A 14,897-nucleotide genomic window follows, 5' to 3' on the forward strand; every position below is an offset into this window, starting at 1 on the left:
GACCTTTGACCTTGACCCCTAACTCAAAAAGTAATAAAGAAATATTCATTACCTTTATCTAGATTCATCTTCAAGTGTTAATCTCAAGTTTATCTTTCACTCTTTCTTTTGTTTTATGGATGACCTTGACCTTTGACCTTGATAAATGACCTTGACCTTTGACCCCCTATTGACCCAAAGGTCACAATCAAGCTTAAGGTCGTTGAGGTATTTGCAACCCTTACTCTTACAAATGCTTATAACCCTCCCCCCCCCCTTCCTTTCTTAAAAAAAAAAAATCAACAGCAGCATAGAAAAAATGTCTAAAAGTCTAACGATACGATATATCGACATAAGATTCGAAGTAAAAGCAAGAAGAGACCTTAAAGAAAGTGTCCTGAGAGTTTTAAGGTGAGTCTCTGAAATATAATGAAATACTAGTGAAAATCGGCAAAATCTGCTTTTTTTTTCTGTCTGAAATTCAGTTATTGCTGAGCATAAAAATTAATTAAAGCCCGTATTGGCTATTTCTGCAATTTTTGTTAATATCATTCGATTCTCCTGCTCTATTACGACATTTTAATACCAAGTATTCTTGCTTTCTTTAGTGTATGGAATTTATTTCAATTTTATTTGGATGTAATATTAATTGAATGAATCTTGATTTCATTTGAAATTTGATTTTTTTTTTTCTAGAATAACATAATCCCAAGAAATAGCGACTTTCAGCCTAGTAAAAAGAAATACACGTTTCTTCCCTGTGTTTCCCATCTAGAATTACATGTTTGGAATTTTATTTATGCTACTTACATTGAATTTCTTGCCTATTTCGGTAAGGAATGTTAAAACCCGAACCCGATTCTCTGTTCTCCTTTTCCATAAATACAAACTGCCTTGCATCTCTCGCTTATGTTTTTCACATGCTCTTAAATAATTTATCGCCATCCATTTCAAACATAAAACAACTCAAATCGGATATTTTCAAACATTTCTTTAATACATGTATAATGCACATATGATGCAGGTACACATGGGACATTTCACGACGTTTTCACTTACGCTTCCGTCTTGATGCGCAGATCAAATGCATGTTATTCATATTAATAGGTATATCATAATTTTAATCAGACCCTACCCCTTACATCTTAACTCGAAAACAATCTCATTCAAGCTCATATATACACCTAGGAGCGTGTTACAGTGTTTTTAACGTGCTCTCTTTTCGTAGTCAATGAATCCGTGGTTATCCCCGAGTCGACTCGTCTGTTTACGGTATATTTATAACAACTGCGAGCCCGATCTAAAATCCTAGTACAGAAATGAGAATTTTGCTGTTTTATTTATTTTCTTGCTTTTTTTCTACTTTTTTCAGCCCAAATGGTATTGAAACACTTAAAAAGGTGGAAAGACGTCTTATTGTTCTCTGAACAAATAGTTTACTAGTGTTTATTAGGTCTTTCCACCTTTCTGTGGAAAGACCTCTTGAAATGCTTCTGTTTTTTATTTTATTTCTCACCTTATGTTTTGACACCGTAAGACTTATCGGAAAACTTTATAGTTCATGATACTGGATATTAAAAGTTATTCCGAAAAACGACCCCCTATGTTAGAACTTTGACCCCTTTCGAAGTTATTGCCCCTTTCGCAAGAAATGTCTGTTATCGCTACTTCTCCAAAACCGTAAACCGCAGAGATTCCAAACCTAAATTAATGTTTACGACTAATTTAGTAGACTCTCCAATCAAACATTGCGAAAGGATTCGTAAGCTCTTATAACAAATTATTGCCCCTGAATGTTTGCAATGTTTACGAATATCAAGAACTTTTCTAAAACGACAAGGCGTATAGACATGGGACCAACTGCAAAAGATTCATTGACCTTTGACCTTAAAATCTAGGTCAAGGTCAAAGGTCAAGGTCATTCAAAATATGTAAAATTAAGCATTTTTAATAGCTCTTTTGTTCTAAACCAAATTCTAAACATCTTTGCATCTTCAATATGTACTCTTAAAACCATTTCAGAGATTTCATTCTTGTCCCCTAAGATTGACCCCTCTAAAAGTTAGTGCCCCCTTCAGTGTAAACCCTTGTTATCGCTACTCCTCCGAAACCGTAAACCGTAGAGGTAAAAAACCTTCAACAATGTCTGCTACTAATTTAGAACACTTCTCATTCCATTAGTGCAAAGGAATTCGTAAACCATTTTAAGTAGTTATTGCCCCTGCTAGTTGATGATGTTTACGAAGAACTAAAAACTTCTTAACGACAAGTCGTAAAGACATGGGCCCAACTGCATGAGATCTTTTGACCTTTGACCTTGAAGAATAGGTCAAGGTCAAAGGTCAGGGTCATTGGAATACTAGAGAAATTGTCGATTAAGCTATTTTAAAAAAAATCCAAATGACCTTGACCTTGATATTTGACCTTGACCTTTGACCTTGACCCCTAACTCAAAAAGTAATAAAGAAATATTCATTACCTTTATCTAGATTCATCTTCAAGTGTTAATCTCAAGTTTATCTTTCACTCTTTCTTTTGTTTTATGGATGACCTTGACCTTTGACCTTGATAAATGACCTTGACCTTTGACCCCCTATTGACCCAAAGGTCACAATCAAGCTTAAGGTCGTTGAGGTATTTGCAACCCTTACTCTTACAAATGCTTATAACCCTCCCCCCCCCCCCCTTCCTTTCTTAAAAAAAAAAAATCAACAGCAGCATAGAAAAAATGTCTAAAAGTCTAACGATACGATATATCGACATAAGATTCGGAGTAAAAGCAAGAAGAGACCTTAAAGAAAGTGTCCTGAGAGTTTTAAGGTGAGTCTCTGAAATATAATGAAATACTAGTGAAAATCGGCAAAATCTGCATTTTTTTTCTGTCTGAAATTTAGTTATTGCTGAGCATAAAAATTAATTAAAGCCCGTATTGGCTATTTCTGCAATTTTTGTTAATATCATTCGATTCTCCTGCTCTATTACGACATTTTAATACCAAGTATTCTTGCTTTCTTTAGTGTATGGAATTTATTTCAATTTTATTTGGATGTAATATTAATTGAATGAATCTTGATTTCATTTGAAATTTGATTTTTTTTTTTCTAGAATAACATAATCCCAAGAAATAGCGACTTTCAGCCTAGTAAAAAGAAATACACGTTTCTTCCCTGTGTTTCCCATCTAGAATTACATGTTTGGAATTTTATTTATGCTACTTACATTGAATTTCTTGCCTATTTCGGTAAGGAATGTTAAAACCCGAACCCGATTCTCTGTTCTCCTTTTCCATAAATACAAACTGCCTTGCATCTCTCGCTTATGTTTTTCACATGCTCTTAAATAATTTATCGCCATCCATTTCAAACATAAAACAACTCAAATCGGATATTTTCAAACATTTCTTTAATACATGTATAATGCACATATGATGCAGGTACACATGGGACATTTCACGACGTTTTCACTTACGCTTCCGTCTTGATGCGCAGATCAAATGCATGTTATTCATATTAATAGGTATATCATAATTTTAATCAGACCCTACCCCTTACATCTTAACTCGAAAACAATCTCATTCAAGCTCATATATACACCTAGGAGCGTGTTACAGTGTTTTTAACGTGCTCTCTTTTCGTAGTCAATGAATCCGTGGTTATCCCCGAGTCGACTCGTCTGTTTACGGTATATTTATAACAACTGCGAGCCCGATCTAAAATCCTAGTACAGAAATGAGAATTTTGCTGTTTTATTTATTTTCTTGCTTTTTTTCTACTTTTTTCAGCCCAAATGGTATTGAAACACTTAAAAAGGTGGAAAGACGTCTTATTGTTCTCTGAACAAATAGTTTACTAGTGTTTATTAGGTCTTTCCACCTTTCTGTGGAAAGACCTCTTGAAATGCTTCTGTTTTTTATTTTATTTCTCACCTTATGTTTTGACACCGTAAGACTTATCGGAAAACTTTATAGTTCATGATACTGGATATTAAAAGTTATTCCGAAAAACGACCCCCTATGTTAGAACTTTGACCCCTTTCGAAGTTATTGCCCCTTTCGCAAGAAATGTCTGTTATCGCTACTTCTCCAAAACCGTAAACCGCAGAGATTCCAAACCTAAATTAATGTTTACGACTAATTTAGTAGACTCTCCAATCAAACATTGCGAAAGGATTCGTAAGCTCTTATAACAAATTATTGCCCCTGAATGTTTGCAATGTTTACGAATATCAAGAACTTTTCTAAAACGACAAGGCGTATAGACATGGGACCAACTGCAAAAGATTCATTGACCTTTGACCTTAAAATCTAGGTCAAGGTCAAAGGTCAAGGTCATTCAAAATATGTAAAATTAAGCATTTTTAATAGCTCTTTTGTTCTAAACCAAATTCTAAACATCTTTGCATCTTCAATATGTACTCTTAAAACCATTTCAGAGATTTCATTCTTGTCCCCTAAGATTGACCCCTCTAAAAGTTAGTGCCCCCTTCAGTGTAAACCCTTGTTATCGCTACTCCTCCGAAACCGTAAACCGTAGAGGTAAAAAACCTTCAACAATGTCTGCTACTAATTTAGAACACTTCTCATTCCATTAGTGCAAAGGAATTCGTAAACCATTTTAAGTAGTTATTGCCCCTGCTAGTTGATGATGTTTACGAAGAACTAAAAACTTCTTAACGACAAGTCGTAAAGACATGGGCCCAACTGCATGAGATCTTTTGACCTTTGACCTTGAAGAATAGGTCAAGGTCAAAGGTCAGGGTCATTGGAATACTAGAGAAATTGTCGATTAAGCTATTTTAAAAAAAATCCAAATGACCTTGACCTTGATATTTGACCTTGACCTTTGACCTTGACCCCTAACTCAAAAAGTAATAAAGAAATATTCATTACCTTTATCTAGATTCATCTTCAAGTGTTAATCTCAAGTTTATCTTTCACTCTTTCTTTTTTTTTATGGATGACCTTGACCTTTGACCTTGATAAATGACCTTGACCTTTGACCCCCTATTGACCCAAAGGTCACAATCAAGCTTAAGGTCGTTGAGGTATTTGCAACCCTTACTCTTACAAATGCTTATAACCCTCCCCCCCCCTTCCTTTCTTAAAAAAAAAAAATCAACAGCAGCATAGAAAAAATGTCTAAAAGTCTAACGATACGATATATCGACATAAGATTCGGAGTAAAAGCAAGAAGAGACCTTAAAGAAAGTGTCCTGAGAGTTTTAAGGTGAGTCTCTGAAATATAATGAAATACTAGTGAAAATCGGCAAAATCTGCATTTTTTTTCTGTCTGAAATTTAGTTATTGCTGAGCATAAAAATTAATTAAAGCCCGTATTGGCTATTTCTGCAATTTTTGTTAATATCATTCGATTCTCCTGCTCTATTACGACATTTTAATACCAAGTATTCTTGCTTTCTTTAGTGTATGGAATTTATTTCAATTTTATTTGGATGTAATATTAATTGAATGAATCTTGATTTCATTTGAAATTTGATTTTTTTTTTTTTTTTTTCTAGAATAACATAATCCCAAGAAATAGCGACTTTCAGCCTAGTAAAAAGAAATACACGTTTCTTCCCTGTGTTTCCCATCTAGAATTACATGTTTGGAATTTTATTTATGCTACTTACATTGAATTTCTTGCCTATTTCGGTAAGGAATGTTAAAACCCGAACCCGATTCTCTGTTCTCCTTTTCCATAAATACAAACTGCCTTGCATCTCTCGCTTATGTTTTTCACATGCTCTTAAATAATTTATCGCCATCCATTTCAAACATAAAACAACTCAAATCGGATATTTTCAAACATTTCTTTAATACATGTATAATGCACATATGATGCAGGTACACATGGGACATTTCACGACGTTTTCACTTACGCTTCCGTCTTGATGCGCAGATCAAATGCATGTTATTCATATTAATAGGTATATCATAATTTTAATCAGACCCTACCCCTTACATCTTAACTCGAAAACAATCTCATTCAAGCTCATATATACACCTAGGAGCGTGTTACAGTGTTTTTAACGTGCTCTCTTTTCGTAGTCAATGAATCCGTGGTTATCCCCGAGTCGACTCGTCTGTTTACGGTATATTTATAACAACTGCGAGCCCGATCTAAAATCCTAGTACAGAAATGAGAATTTTGCTGTTTTATTTATTTTCTTGCTTTTTTTCTACTTTTTTCAGCCCAAATGGTATTGAAACACTTAAAAAGGTGGAAAGACGTCTTATTGTTCTCTGAACAAATAGTTTACTAGTTTCATTTGTGTTTGTTTTCAGAATAAGTCAGACCTTAGCCTTATCAATAGGACCTATTTTTATAAAGATTTCATATTTCAATCTGAATGAATTCTCTCTCTCTCTGTCTCTCTCTCTCTCTCTCTCTGTCTCTCTCTCTGTCTCTCTCTGTCTCTCTCTCTCTCTCTCTCTCTCTCTCTCTCTCTCTCTCTCTCTCTCTCTCTCTCTCTCTCTCTCTCTCTCTCTCTCTCTCTCTCTCTCTCTCTCTCTCTCTCTCTCTCTCTCTCGCTTTCTCGTATTCAGAAAAAGGGATATATAAACATTTAAAACATTCAAATACAACATTGGTTAACATTTTGATTTACAGGAGTTTAAATGTAAAAAAGAAAATTTTCTTTTATATATATGAATATATATTATAAAATAAACCTACGTGAAAAACAGCTGGAATCATTGAGTGGGATGTATCCCGACCTACAGACACATTTATTGTTCTGACACACCGAACCAACTGTCCCTGAACACTGCACATTTCGCTGGCAGCTTTCGTTTAGTTGCAAATTTCCTGATAAACACAATGACATTTTTTTTCTATATATTCAAATGTTTCTGGTCTGTAAACGGTTCAAGTATGACTGAAAGTGATTGAAATATTTTAAAGTAGAATCGTGCTTTATATCATTTACCCTTAAAACAATTGCTTCCGAATCTTATATACCCATCTCTGCATTTACAAACGCCGATTTCTTCTCTATACGATCGCGAACATGACTTGGATGGATCTTCACAATTCTTAGTTGACGTGCACAGATCTTTTGTGATGTTTTCTGAGATAAGAAAACGTTTCATATATATAAAAACGAAACAAAAGAAACTAAATTTAAATGAATAATTTTAAATTATGTCAGAAAAATTCAAAATTATTCATGGAAATACACTTCATTACATTTTTGATTGAATTCACATTCATGTATTTAACTCCAAACGAACGCTAAAATTCACTTACACAGTTTCATTATTCTTAAAACATCTTTTGATACAGTCGAGATTTGGAGTGGAATTCATAAAGACTTTTAGATTTTTCTTAAAAGTTGTACTTAAACATTAAAAAAATTTTAACTAAGAAAAATTCTTAAGTTTTAATTCATAAAGATCCTAAGCAAAATTCTTAACTAATTTTTTTTTAAGAAAAACATCATGTTTAAGTATAAGCACTATGACAACACTAGCGATTTGCCGTACTTTTTGCAACAACAAACGCGCTCTCTAGTGAAGGAGATAATAAATTCAACAGACGTGACGTATTATTAGCAGACGGGAAAATGGAATCGCAGACAAAAAGGAAGCCAAATTGGAATGCCGATGAAACCCTTACGTTGACTAATTTAATCGATGAAAATAAGCGTATTCTTAGAGGGAAGTTGGGTCCAACACTGACGTCGTACATGAAGGCTCGTACGTGGCAAAGTATTGCACAAACGCTGACTGCAATGGGCGTTGGTCCAGCTAGAACAGCAGCAGAGGTGGAAAAAAAATGGCACAATATTTTTTCCAAATCGAAATCGGAAATATCCGATCATAGGATAGGTACGACTGGGACAGGTTGGTCTTTACACACATTTTCACTTGATCCGCGATCGTGTTCAACTCAATCATGTAGACCTGTGTATTATAGACTTTGATGTATCCTTCAGCAATAATCTTAAAACTCAATGTTAACCCTTCTATGCATTAAATTAACATTAAATAACACTCAACCATTTACAAATGGTCAGAAAGGATTGAAATTTCTGCAGTTTGGTTTTTCCGCGTACATTCATATAGTTTACATGTAACCAAGGAGAGATAAAAGGGGAATAACCCAAAGTAAAATATTTTCATTATTTTGGGGTGCCCCGCAGGATAATATTAATAGAAGTAATATCTGATCATCTTTTTTTCATTCAAAATGTTAGACTTATTAACTCACTTCACTTTGAGTGACAATTTAAGATCAAGGTGAAAAGTGTTTTTATTTATACATGTAATGCTTAAAACATTTGGAAAGGTAAATAAAGAGTGGGGGAAAATTATGCTGAATCAAATATTTGTACTTTAAAGGTGGTGGTCCTCCTCCAAAGGCACTAAGTGCAATTGCTGAGGCTGTGTCCAGTGTTGTGGGGGGAAAATAACACTTGCCTGACTGGTATTGGAGGAGGTGCAGACACTACACTCATACAGCTAGGTCTTCTAGGAGAGGAACCATTGTAAGTATAAAGGATTTAAATTCTGATTTAATAGAATCATCAATAGATGAAGGAAAAAATGTTGTTTCCACCTTAATTCAGGCTTCACAAAAAATATTGAAAGTAGGTGGGCAATTTTAAACTTTTTTTTAATCTTTGAACTGATTTAAACAAATCTAGATTACACCAATGAAAAACAAGAGGCCCATGGGCCACATCACTCACATGAGTGACTTGGGTGATGCAGTTCTTTACCAGATTCCCCCACTTGCTATACCTATCATGCCCCTCCCTTTTATGATTTTAAAACTTTAGAATCTACACTACCCAAGGATATTATACTTTTATATAAGTTTCAGCTTTCCTGGCCCAGTGGTTCTTGAGAAGAAGATTTTTAAAGATTTGTTCTATATGTTTCTATGTAAAACTTGGATTCCCTATTGTGGCCCCGCCTTACTCCTGGGGGGTAATGATTTTAACAATTTAATATCTACACTACCCAAGGATGCTTCCATATAAGTTTCAGCTTTCCTGGCCCAGTGGTTCTTGAGAAGAAGATTTTTAAGTGACCCCACCCTATTTTTGTTTTTCTTGGTTATCTCCCCTTGTAAGAAGACTTGGCCTTCATTTTAACAATTTAAACTCCCCTTTACCCAAGGATGCTTTGTAGCAAGTTTGGTTAAAATTGGCCCATTGATTCTGAAAATGTGTAAAGTTTACAGACGGACGGACGACGCACAAAATGTGATCAGAAAAGCTCACTTGAGCCTTCGGCTCAGGTGAGCTAAAAATGAATTCAAATTAATTAAAATATTGCTTTAAATAGTTCATGAGGCACACAATTTTAGGGTAAAATTTTCATAAATCTTTTCTTAAAAAAATTGAGAGCTAAGATCTTCACTGCCAAAGAAAAGCACTGATAAGTGATTACACAAATTAGAATTAGGAGAGTGGAAACAATTTTTTTTTCTTAGCAGATCTGCATTTATGGCTAATGCTGTGCAATATATTCAAAATTGCACACTTAAGCCTTTGGGTCAGACAAGCCAATGAAAGACTTAAGAGAGCTTTGACCACAAATAATTTTTTTTTCAAATGAAAAAAAAAGCAAAGAATGAAATAAGAAAATTGTCATAAATTTTATGTTAAATAATAATTAAGCTTATAGCACAAATACATTATCATAAACAATTATGGGTGATGGACAATATTCAAGTTTGATCAAAATAGATTATACAAAGTAATTATATCCCTTTTTCTCCCCAGCTGGTGGAATCTGTTTTTTAATTGGTCTCCTGGCACAATTCAAAATTATTTAATATTATTTAATGTTCACAAACTTTATTAGGAAAAAATGTTTTGTGAAAATAAATAGAGAAATATAATTGGTATAAATTTTACAAAAATTAAAATTGATTTTTTTCAGGGGCATTCATGTTATTGAAGGACCATCCGACACAGTGTCATGTTTTGTGACTCCACCACCACCTCCTATGCCAAGTACATCCACATCCACTTCACGCCTAGTCTCGAGGACCTCCAGCACTACTGGGAGTACAGACCTAAAGAGAAAAATTGATGAACTTACTGTGAGGAAGTTGGAGCTCGAGGTGGAATATTATGCGCTCAAAATCAAGAAGGCAAATGGGGAAGAGTAAATCACATAATATAAGCTGCGATTGTCCCTTATTTGCATTGGACTTCAAATTTAAAAGCCTAAAATATATGAAAGAGAAAAATGCAGAATTAACTTGTAAAGTAATCTAATGTTATTTTTTTCATATGTATTTTCCAGAATTGTTATCTATATCATTTAAAATATTATGAAATAAATATTTATCTTGAAGTATTTGACTTGTTGGCACACTTTGTTGATGTATATATGTCACAAAAAATTATTATACATAAAATTGGATCTTTACACCCATCACTTGAAATATGAATTCAGAATTTTAAAAATGTTGCAATTTTTATTTAAAAAAATAATGAATGCACCATCCTTCTTGGTAGGTTTGAAATTACTTTTTTTGATTACATGAATTATTTAACTTTTTATAATTCTAAAAGAGATGGTTTAAAACCAAAAGATATAATATACCTCCAGTACAGATTCAAAAGTGAGTGTAAGCAAACAGTTTTCTGTATCTTGTTCCATCATGATTGCAGTTGTTGTTGTTGTTGGCATTTACAATCTGTTGATGATCATCCTCCTCCCCATCTTCATCACCTGGCGGGGGGCATGCAATATTACGGTCCTTGCAGATGTTGTGAAGGACGGAACAGGCTATTATCACCTGACATGCCTTTTCTGGTGAAAGGCGGATCTCACCATGCAGGACATGAAATCGCCTCTTCAGCTGCCCTATCCCTCTCTCCACCACACTTCTCGTCTTCTTGTGGGCTCTGTTTTAATAACCAATATTGAAAAAAGTTTGGAATAAAACAATTTCTCAGTATAATGATTAGGTAATAGTTCTTAAATTTTAAGTTTGTGTTTGATTTTCTTTTTTTTCTTCCAAAAAAACTTCAATTTTGAGATTATTGTTTATAATTAAGGAATAAGTCTAAATCATTGTAGCTCTTAACTCAACAGTAAAACTTAGTAAAATAAAGACACAAGTATTTCCAAACTTACCTATTTTCATCAATATAAAATTTTAATTGGAAATATTACAGGGCCCATTCAAAATTTAAAGGTCAATTAACTACTGATTGCTTTGTAAAATCACATTTTTATTTTTCATATGCTAACAGGAACAATTTAAACATAATTATTTTTTTAAATCTTTATGAGGGGTGTATACATGTACATATTTCTAAGCTTCTGTCATTTATGATACTTAGAAACTACATGTACATGCATGTATACTGCAGAGAAGTAAAAATAGTGTTTTTTAAATTTTATTTTATTATTTTTTATTATTTTTTTATATCTAAATATAAATAATTTCAAAAAAGAAGAATGAAAAGAGGCAAAACTTTTTTTTAAAGATTTTTAATATTAAAAAAAAATGAGAAAAGCTTGTCATTTTAGTTAGCCATGATTTTATTATAGATGCGCAAATATTTGGATCCACCTCCTAGATTTATCTACAAGGGGGCGCTGGACAAGAGAGGGCGCTCGATATGGAAAAACCCCTACATAAACAAATACATGGGCGCAGACATTTTGGACACCCAAGGTTGTGCGGAGGAGAAAATGCTAGCTGGCGCGTGATTGGTCAATAAGAGAAAAGACTTGTTATGTATTTGACAAGTGAAATAAAGTTGAAAAAAAATCTGATATCAAGACTTGGGTTTCTTTGAGGTATATAGGAGTTACAGGTAAAAATTTGAATGGAGGGATGCACTTTGGTTAGAGATTTTCATTTGGTGTCAAACGCACCTAGTTGTAAACAAATGGAAATTGAAAGTAAAAGTGCAACGGCACGGTATATTTTTTCTGGCATTTTTTGTTTTCCAATATCTCGAACTTTCACGACAAAAAGACCATTTTCCCGAAATTCAATATATGTATCTGTGAGAGGTGCTAAAGTTTGTATGGAAGTCTATGGGAAAACATTTGGTGGTGTTTGTCCTATAGAAAAGGTGTGATTTCATGGATAAAAATTGATTACAGCCAAAAAATCAATCAGTTCCTATTTTTTCGGCATTGGGATTATATTTAAGTTAGTTTTGACTATTTGTTTAAAAATTAGAGGGTCTGGTTAAATTGGGGCTCACAATGGGGACTGCACATAGTGAAAAAATGCCAAACTTTTTGCCCTAGCTCTCATATTTTCAATAAATGTACATGTAAATAATTTTAAATAAATATTTATACCGAAATTTACTGTGAATATTGTAAATAATACAATATCAATATTTATGGGCATCATCAATACACAAAACATATGAATATCCCCCTCGCAGTTTGAGAAATTCATTTAAATCCATGTATTTTATGAGTGTAGACATTGGAACAGATTGAATAATCCTCTTTCAAATTTGTGTTAATCAGAGTTGATTGAATAATTTATAACAAAATTTGACTGCTGTTAGCTAATTAGAGTACTTTGTTTTTACATAAGGGGCATAATCCAGCAGAAAAGCTAGTTTCAGTCATGTAATCAGTGCTGGCTTGAAATAAGAGTTATACTATTGGTGAAACTTAGAGATTACTAGTAGGAAATTTAATTTAAATTACAGTACAATATATTCTTGCTGAAAATACATTGAAAATTTAATAAATATGCAAAATTATAACTGAAAAAATTATGAAAAAGGTGTCTGAATATCCCTCCTCCTTGCCATATCCAATCTTGATATTCTGCTGAAAGGAGGGGGGGGGTAATTTTGTGCTTTAATCATGCTGAAAAATGAAGGAATTTTGTTTAAATTTGGTTTATTTGAATAACAAGAGTCATGCTTATCTGCAGTTATTTTTTTTCCAATTTCTTTGATATTTTTAAAAATAATTATCTGAGTAAATTCTATTTAACATGATTTTTTTAAAGGTATTACATCACAAATGCTTAAAAGAAATTCAAAAGATGGTGTAAATAATAAAAAAATAAGATATAAGCTGCTATATGCATTTATCAGTATGTTTTAATAAAATAAAATGTATTTTAGCAATGCATTATCAAGAAGGAAGAGATTAATGAACCCTACCCTCTTACAATGAACAAAACATGGACACTCTCGGGATGATCCTTTTGCTTTCATTAAGAGTTTCAAGGTATGGTTTTCTTAAAAAATCTAGTTAATCTCTTAATATTTAAGTTATTAAGAACTTTTTATAGATTATTAGAAAATAAATTTCCTCAGAACTGCAGTTATTTAAGCACTTTGCTTACAATTGAGCACTGTATTCAGTCAGACAATATGATTTATCTGCCCTTGGCATTTAATCAATTTATTAATTATGTCATTGATAAGAAATAATATGCTAATAAATATATTTGCCTTTTATGAGAATATACATATTTAACATCAATTACATGAAATGATCATGAAAATTGGCTAAAATGTAGGTCACCCCCCTTCAAAATTACAAAATTTTCAATGGGGATGTATTTGATTCTCTGATGCCAGCAACCCACTGCTGATAGATTTTTTTAAAAATCTTATGTACATTTGAACTAGATATAATTCTCTTTCTTTCCACTGATTATTTTATCTACATTAGTTTTCACTCTTTCCATAACCCAGCTTTCTCTTACAAAAACCTGCTGATTTTCTTCATTTTTCATTAATAACGGGTACCTGCTACCCTGAATGATTAACATGATCTACCTTCAGAAATTATTAGAGATAATAAGAAAAACAAGCAAAACATAAGCGAAATTAATCATTTTATTTTAAAAGTTTGAAAAAGAAAAATAGAGAAATGCTTCAATTTATAGACATTTTTTCTGTTTCACAGATGTGGGTCTGATTGACTGGGGTGTGAAATGTAACAGCCGATGGTGTACTTAAGCTAAGACTGTCAGTCCCAATATTCAAGAGGTGAGATAAACAATGAATATGTGTTCTAAATTTACTAAATTGACCACTTTTTATAAATGTTTCTTTTACTCTATAGGAAAAACCCCTACATAAACAAATACATGGGCGCAGACATTTTGGACACCCAAGGTTGTGCGGAGGAGAAAATGCTAGCTGGCGCGTGATTGGTCAATAAGAGAAAAGACTTGTTATGTATTTGACAAGTGAAATAAAGTTGAAAAAAATCTGATATCAAGACTTGGGTTTCTTTGAGGTATATAGGAGTTACAGGTAAAAATTTGAATGGAGGGATGCACTTTGGTTAGAGATTTTCATTTGGTGTCAAACGCACCTAGTTGTAAACAAATGGAAATTGAAAGTAAAAGTGCAACGGCACGGTATATTTTTTCTGGCATTTTTTGTTTTCCAATATCTCGAACTTTCACGACAAAAAGACCATTTTCCCGAAATTCAATATATGTATCTGTGAGAGGTGCTAAAGTTTGTATGGAAGTCTATGGGAAAACATTTGGTGGTGTTTGTCCATATGAACTAAAACGAAAGTAGCCTAAGTTACAGTTGTTCGTGAATTTTAATTTTTTTTAACTTCTAAATAGCTAAAACAATGACAATGCTGTGGAAATTGGATAGAAAATAATATTCATTACCTGTTGTAATTCGTCTGGGAGCCCTGATTTGGTCGCAGAAACGGAGTTAATAGCCAGCGTTTGGAAGGGTAACCACTGTCTCCGAGTAAGTGAGTATGGACAGGGAGATGATTATGCTCAAATAACACCTTGATACCACTCTCATTAAGGATGCGAGAATCGTGTGTTGACCCTGGCCATTTAAGAACAACATCAATAATTCTGTAGTTTGGATCAAAAACAACCTGAGTGTTAATGCTATGAAAGTGGTGTCTGTTTACATATTCATTTTCATACTCATGTGGGGCAATATCATGTGGATGGCCCCTACAA

The 14,897-nt window shown here is 33.2% G+C and overlaps 1 long non-coding RNA gene and 1 pseudogene across 2 annotated transcripts; both read left to right on the plus strand.

The window, feature by feature from the left end:
* The first annotated feature begins 7,545 nt into the window (after positions 1-7,545).
* On the plus strand, positions 7,546-10,106 carry LOC134261106 (uncharacterized; annotated as a pseudogene).
* Positions 10,107-11,721: 1,615 nt separating this feature from the next.
* LOC134261108 (uncharacterized) lies at positions 11,722-14,148 on the plus strand. 2 transcript variants are annotated; one of them, XR_009990737.1, is made up of 4 exons: positions 11,722-11,772; positions 13,063-13,168; positions 13,856-13,938; positions 14,015-14,148. It is a non-coding gene; the product is annotated as an uncharacterized LOC134261108 (long non-coding RNA). The 2 variants fall into 2 exon arrangements; XR_009990736.1 differs by lacking the exon at positions 11,722-11,772 and adding an exon at positions 11,793-12,036 and having other exon boundaries at positions 14,015-14,146.
* Positions 14,149-14,897: the final 749 nt, after the last annotated feature.

The sequence above is a fragment of the Saccostrea cucullata genome, unplaced genomic scaffold (assembly GCF_032062105.1).
Source record: "Saccostrea cucullata isolate Sc308-1 unplaced genomic scaffold, CSIRO_AGI_Scuc_v1 ctg12723, whole genome shotgun sequence".
NCBI classification, from domain to species: domain Eukaryota; kingdom Metazoa; phylum Mollusca; class Bivalvia; order Ostreida; family Ostreidae; genus Saccostrea; species Saccostrea cuccullata.